The sequence below is a fragment of the Opisthorchis viverrini genome, assembly GCF_000715545.1.
Source record: "Opisthorchis viverrini unplaced genomic scaffold opera_v5_245, whole genome shotgun sequence".
Taxonomy (NCBI): Eukaryota; Metazoa; Platyhelminthes; class Trematoda; order Opisthorchiida; family Opisthorchiidae; genus Opisthorchis; species Opisthorchis viverrini.
The window spans coordinates 430699-438737 of NW_008751904.1; positions in this window are offsets into that span (position 1 = coordinate 430699).

An 8039-nucleotide genomic window follows, 5' to 3' on the forward strand; every position below is an offset into this window, starting at 1 on the left:
AATTGGATCTAACTCTACTTGGATTTTGTACTTTTAGACCCAGGCGATTTCGCTGATAACTGACTGCCTTAAAACCCAATCAACCCACTTATGGCTGATCTATGATCGCTCTCCACATCTTTGCAAGTTCTACCCCCCCTATTCTAATCACACTGGGACGCTTGGCGATTTCCACCGCCTCGGCCACCAGTCGCTGTGGTGTGAATCTTAAACCCCGTCTCAATTGACTGAAGCTACTGGGCATTTTTAGCGTAAGCATACTAAATATAATATACTGTTCATGAAGGAAACTACTCACAAGGTTGCTGAAAATCCTTGTGAGTACTGTCCTTCAAGAACATATACTGCGATATCTCGAATATCGCGCCAACTGAATCATGAGGCGGCCTGTCTGCAGCAAATTCAGCTGTAGAATATCATAAACGAGAGATTCAGTTGAGTCTCTTGTGAAAACCAAACTGATTTGCTGTTCTTTAAATCCAAAGCGCTTCAAAACAAGCAAGGTGATCTTGCTTGATTTAATCAACATAGTGGAAACGCGATCTAAAGCTGTTACCTCTTTGTGATCTTCTTTGCGGAAATGATCCTGGGGGCTAGAGTGACTGGAATGCAGTTCCCATGGGTTTACCTATACCAGGAAGGCCAAAGGCCACGACAGAGAATAGCGAATCGACGTATTGCAAGTAATCGTATTGCGGGTCGGTCTGGAGGTGAATTCGTACAGCCTTTTGCGATGGTAGGCAGTAAGCTGCCCCCCCCCCCAGGCAACCGGCATTCCCTTATTTATGAAAGCAGCGATGCTGGCTTCCCACAAGGAAGGATAGACTGCGGAATATCGTCTCCAATCACCGAACACTCCGATCGCCCTACGGTTGACCGTGACCACCGACGCATTATTCAGTGCGGTCGAAATACTTCTAAAACAAACGAGTCTGGTGCCGCTCAGAAGTCACCTGCTGAGCGCAGCTACATTGAAGGTGGCTGCGTCCTCGGGTCAGGCCGACTTCCTGCAACCAAGTGGGTCAGGCAAACGAGTCGTTCGCTGCGGAAAGGGTCCCCCAAGATATCTCCAACACTCGCTGCCTCACAGTGCAGACTTTTGAGTTAGAGGCTAGGGCCAGATTCCTCGAACAAAATCCAACATCCTCCCACTGGCATGTGGGTCAAATTTTTGAATCAAAGGCTCAAAGTGGGGTACCGCAACCAACCAACAGACCGACCAATCGAGATGCATCATTCCCTCATACGGCTCTCCGCTCATCGGCCTTCGCCCACACTCCCACCTCGCTCATGAAACGATGCGGTCCGGTTGCAAGTGATCTGATCTGGTACACCAATTTTCTTTATTTGAATACGTACGAGGGAAGTGTGTCTTCCCGGGCTTGCCTGTCAATTAGGGATTCTCTGCGGATTTGTAGCGGAAGGCGTGTTCTGTGGCCACATGCTAGGACGGTTCTGTGTAAATGAGGAAACAGCGTACATGGTTCAATAAGGAGCTCATTGTTTTCAAGATCGAACAGCATGTGTCGAGAATATCTTGAACCAGTCTGAAACAAATCGAACGGAGAACCGCATTGGCAACACCACCGATATTCAGCTGCGCGTTGTCATGGCAGCGCGTCCGGGGAGACTGAAACAACGTCTGTGTGTGCTCAATCGGTTTTGAAGCCGTGGAGCAAGCTCGAGTTCCCGGACGTTGCACCAATCTACTCTTTCCAAAACCAATGAGCTGTCGACTGGTTTTCCAAAAAAAGTCGAGGTTGAATTCGTGTTCTCACTTATGCTCGTAAATGTTTAGAGGAATCACCCGCGTGTTTCCCGATGAGTACTAGACTTAACCCTGCAACACGAAATCAAAACGCTCGCGGACGAGCGACCAGGCATCGAGCTAGTCGTTATCTGTGTTCAGCAGTAAAACAAAAGTTCAAAGATTATGTGAGCTAAACGACCGGGAAAATTGAGCAGTGGTATATCTGCCCTCTGCACGAGGCCGAATGACCAAGGAGTATAGCTGCGGGTTCGCCACATAGCAAAATGAGATCAAATGTGCTGTATGCGAAAAGAGGTCCTCATGCATATGCCGACCATTTCGCGCAATGCTAGGTGGAACCAGATATCGAGATCTGTCTAGTTTGGGTTCAAGTAGAACATAAACTTGACGGAAACTGGGGAACTGCACCTATCTAATGAGCTCCAAGAGTGGCGGGCGAAACCGGTCGTGGATAGGTAAAAAAACCCTCCAGCAAACATATGAGTGGTTTTTCTAATGAAAACATACTCCGATGTCTCGAATCTACTGATACATAGGGCGACGCCAGTGCGGAGAATGCCGTTAACGTGCGATTCATTTGAGACTCTCGTGAAAGCCCAGCTGATTTGCAAATGAGTGTAATGGTCGGGAAACGAAACGAAACGAAACGTAACTTCATCACTTCGGCAGTTCTCTAGCCCTGTCTAACAGTCAAGGCGCCTCACAGACGCATACTTGTAAGTAGATCACGATAAGTTCCTGGATTAGATCCACACCATCAGTAACCGTGGCAGTATTCATAACACTTGTCTTCTGTTTCGCTGACCGAATTACATAAGCAACTTGTCACCTGGATCAAAAAGTCCCAAAGATCGTGGATCGAACACCATGTTATTACGCGCTTCATTAGGAGGATAACGCCACAGACTCCTCATCAATGTTGTGGTACTTTGTGGGACGATTCGTGTGCACAGTGACATTGTTGTTAATCTCCGGAAGAACGCCTGCAGAGTTGACCACGCGCAATTCGCCGGAATAGCTCCTGCGAATGGGTGGCTCTGATGAGCGCGAAAGAGTACAATGTGCGATTCGTTTGCGATTGCGGGATCTTAACCACAAACATTCACCTACCTCGCCTACCTCGCCGTGGGCTCATCAGTGTCATTGAGTCAACGCAGGTGTACGGCTTTAGTGGTCTACATTTTGACGGTTTGAATGTCCCAAGCTGCAGAAATGGCAACACCAGATATCTATACATCCCGAATCGTGTAGTAGGGTTCAATCTCGGCTTTCTGGCTCGATAATTGACCCAGTTTCCACCTTCATTACAGAGCAGTATTGAGTGAATTCCTCTCCATACTCATAAGGATTTTCCACCAATTTATGTGGTTCAATTTAGGCCAGACGGCTTCCAAGTAACACTCTGTCAGAATTTGAAGGGGTTCTACTGCCGGAATTTCAAAAACTGGGAAGATTTTCTCTGATTTGGGCACGTTCTTTCAAGGAGGGACGAATTTGACTATTCATCTATTATGCGACCTGTAAATCAGGTAGCGAATAAGTAGCTTTACCTTAGACCGAGTTATCCTGTCATCCAGAGAACAATTTCGTATTGCACGGCTAGTCTGTTGTACACTGGTCGCTGAGGATTACTGACTACCATTGAAAATTATGGAAATACGAATACCAAACCAAGTAGTAGCGACATTCTCAATGTGCTGAAACGCGGCGCGGGACCACATCAAGCGGTATCACTCCAATGCGGTGCGGTCAAAAACTTATGCAATTATGCGCAGCAGGGTCTGCAGGAAACCATCTGCGCTGGACGGACAAAGTACACGACACACGAGGCTACTGAGAACTCATTGACACCGCACGACCTGCTTCGGCTCGTCAGGCAGTGGGAGAGTCGGGCTGAATTTAACTGTGTGCGTAGAATGGTTATTTTCGAGTAGATGAGTACATCGGTTGCGCATATTTGAACATGAGCTGGATCAGCTCCGATTTTGGAATTGTTACAATGGTCATTTACAGAGTACTCATTTTTGGAAGCTGAATTTTTTTCTCCGAAATGAGCTAACCATTTTTGACGGTACCGCAAACTGAAAATACCGTTCCTATACCCCAAGTCTCAATGAAACTTCGAAAATCGTCCGCGAGCAAGGTCATCCGAGTTGACCTGCTTTCCAAGAACAGTCGACTTACATTCCATTTTCACCAGATTTATCAATCCCACTGTCCAGATTCTCCAAAATCTGGTCTACTTGTCAGTGGAGGTCACTTTGAAATTAACGTGACAACAAATACAGGCAACCTTAACCTTGAAACCGATTGGATAATCGGGTGAGTATCACGGAGAAACGTAATCATCTCGGTGATATATATTTAGAAAAATTTAGCAGATCCGAAATTCGACAAAATCTATCCATGTGGTTGGTTCTTCTCACACTCACCGGTTGTTTCCTGACTGGGAGTACATCGTATCGGTGAGTAGTGTCCAATAATCCAAACACAGTTTGTAGAATCTCGGAAGAATCGGATAAGCTTGAACGCGATAAGCGGGCTGTGATCAGAATCCGATTGTATCGCTGGGGTGGAGTAAGATTTGAATCGTGTTGCAATTAAAATTGAAAGGCCCAATATTTTTGCCCACTCGGTATTGGAGAAACCAGGTTTCGAATGTTGCTTGATACTGGTTCACCGTCAATTTGGATTGCTTCGGATCGCGTGGACAGGAGTCTGTGGGTTGGAAGGACCCTACTGAGTGTGGCGCAGACACCTTCTCTTCGAATAAGCCGGGAAATATTCTATGATGTATACGGAACAGGTGAGATTAGCGGGTTAAAGGCAACGGTCGATATGGAAGTAAGTTTATTCTTAATGTGTTTTGCATTTATTCCCAACTGTGGTAGCTCGGAGGTATGCTTATCAGAAATGTACCATTTGGTCTGGTGATGGACGCGACAAGGGAAATCTATACCGAACCCATTGACGGCTATATCGGATTAGGGCGTCCGCCAATCTGTCCAGATAATACAAGCCCCCTTCATATATTCGTTTGTGAACAAGGATTGATGAGTGGGCAATTTGGCTTCGAATTCCAAGAGTGAGCAGTGTATCACACTTTTTTTTCGTTGCAGTTTATAACAGATAAAAATTGGCTGATTGTTCGTCGGTATTCTGTTCAATAAAACATCATCATACACAGTTTTAATCTGTTCGCGATTGCATTCCACTTTTACCCTATGCAGCGATGGTGCCACATTTATCATGGGTGACAATCTCGAACAAGTCATACCCTCTACTGCTATGGTCTACGTGAACGTCATTCAAGGGCGTTATTGGGAAATTAGGGTTGACCGGTAAGCTAGGGGCTTTTTTTGGCCAAGTTTTTCAATTGGCCGAGTGACCCTACTAACACTTCACGTCCCGTGTTTGATTCCCTTGTGTAGGATATCCATTTCTAACACGGAAATTAGCACTGAAGATCACAGAGCGATCTTCGATACCGGGACTCACACAATGATACTGCCAGGGGATATCCACATGGCAATCAACCAAGAACTCGGTATTTCGAGGCTGGTGGACGGAGCATATGTATTCGAGTGTTCGAGGCTGCCATCCATGCGCCCGATTGCTTTCCACATTCAAGGAAATAAGTTTCATATTACGCGGACACAATACACGAAACAGGTAGGATACACTCATGGTGATAGTCGGTTGGTTGATTAACGATTGAGCATTGAGACTAGGCGTAATTTGATATCTGTGTTGGTGGATTTAATCAACGGATTTTTATAATGCCACGTAACGCAAAGGTGAACGTTCGCATGAGTGAAAGACACCTGATAGAAGGAAAAACTACAGGTATTCAATTGCTGGTTTGGCGCCAGAACAGAGTGGCACAAATTGAGTGGTGTTCAGTATCAATTAATTTATCTCTATTACACAACGGTAATGCGGCAAACGGCACGGCGTCAGCAATCGATATTTCTGTTGAAAGTGTAGTTTGTGAATGTGCGTGACCCACCAGTGTAGTGAGGATCAGGTAGACAAGTCGATAGATTAACTGCAAAACTGCCTGTCGGTATTATACTGGGAATGTCTTTCCTACATTCATTCCAACTGATGTTCGATCACGAAAGGAGTAGAGTTGGCTTTGCCCCACGCCATGAAAGGTCTTCAATTGTTTGAACGGGACGGGAAGACGACAGCAAGGGACACCAGCGATACAATAAACTCATCAAGCACAGTCTCGTGTTTTTTCAGTATCATTCACGGGGATCGAATCCAATATGTTTTATTTGGGTAATATTCCACTTTCCGTTTGAATGTCCGACTACGACAGCAACACCAGCGATACAATAAACTCATCAAGCACAGTCTCGTGTTTTTTCAGTATCATTCACGGGGATCGAATCCAATATGTTTGTTTTAGGTAATATTCCACTTTCCGTTTGAATGTCCGACTGTTTCGCGTCCTTATTTGTGTGTATTCGCAGTAGGTCAAGTTGATTCGGATTGCGCAGGCCCCGATTGGGAAATAACCTCCGTTGCGATATGAGACACGCAAGCGAGCCTATCGATAGACGTGGTCAAAGTAAATTGGTGAGTCATCTTTTTGACCTTAGGCGTTTCACCCGGATCACTCATTCGCAGACATGTCCACCCGTGCGGACGCTTAAAAACTTTCAAAATTCGTCCACTGGTAAGGTAGTGACAGCACGTGTGTCTTGCATGTCAGAAGCGCGGAGTCCAAACGTCGGCGCAGCACTCTTGATGAGCTCTACTAGGATCGACAATCGAGCCGACTGCTTCTCCCGTTAGCGTACACTCTCCTAAATGATTTCACCAGGATAGGAGGACCATTGTTCAAACGGTAGTCATATGCCTGTTCAGTTTCGAAATCACGCGACCGTCAACAACATCAACGCAATCACAATGTGGGTAGAACATCAAGGGCACGATGATCAACAAGTTCCATTAAACTTGCACATCCAGGGTCCAAATTGTATAGCTCACGTCACGGAAAATGGCACGCTTCCTTCAGCTCGTTTAGAGCCTATTTGTCCACCATCGGTGTGCCATTTGTGCTAGAGTGGAACAGTAGGAAAATTCATTGTGGCTCACCTTAGCGGACGTAAGTTCTTCTAGAAACCCGCAAGACTGTGTCGACATCAGAAGTGTAGTCCATGAAGATTGCAACTGATTGAGATTTATTTGAGACCACATTGGCTAGCTCGTGGGGATGCATTTCTGATTACTAAGTTCCCTAGATATCCGCCGCAAAACGTCGAGACTCCCGATTACCAGCTCGATCGATGCGTCCTAAAAGACGCAACGAAACCCGGTGATTATTTATATCGATTGCTGTCTAAAAGCCAGGTGCTCTCTGAGTCGTCCCACATAGTCATGGTAAGGTGTAGTGAAAATCCTTTAGAATTTTGTCTCCATTCAGGGGCAGCGTGGGTATTCGTTCATTTAACCAGTATGGTCGTTGGCTTGTTCGCTGAGCTGGGCAATTTGATTCCATACGTTTCATCACCAATTGAGGTGGCATTACCAGTGTGTTATTGGGGAGCGTAGTTGTGCGTAGCGGGGGGTTTGTGGTTGTGCGCGCATGGTTAGATCGTCCGCAGTGGTGCGACTGATCAGAGGTGATTTGAACTGTTCTTCGGGGCTAGCATTTGAATCGCAGCAAACAAGCGACAGTTGTCATGGACGTCATAAACCAGACAAAGGCTTCGAGCTTAGATAGCACGTGCGGAATGCGATAGAGCCGAATTGCTCGCCAACGCGATGAACACAATCTTCAAAAGACATGATATTTGCAAAGAACCAAAGAACCAAAGAACCAATACATATTGGAAAATCAGATTTCGCTACTCGGTCACCCTTTGTTTCTATGTATTGTCCAAGGTGTGCAATACAACCCGTTTTCTCAATCCGTGTAACTTGAGATTACCAACTTGCGGGTGAACTTCGAATGCTCAGGCAGCCATTCAAAGCAATCCTTCGACGTAAATATCGAGGAAGTCGAAAATATCGCGACTATGTGATATGCGCTTATTGATCACAGCTGTGGAACCCAATTCAGCTAGGGTAATTGTCGGTAAACTGTGGGGTTGACATATGTAAAGAAGACACCGGCGGGTCCCTCAAACTCTTCCTGACCACATATCAGACGCGCTTCCGATGAAGTCCGCGCAAGAATGTGTCACTTATGGCGTCCAGGGAATGTTATCTGGATATCTCTAAGACCAGGTCACCTGACCAAGTCAACAACACA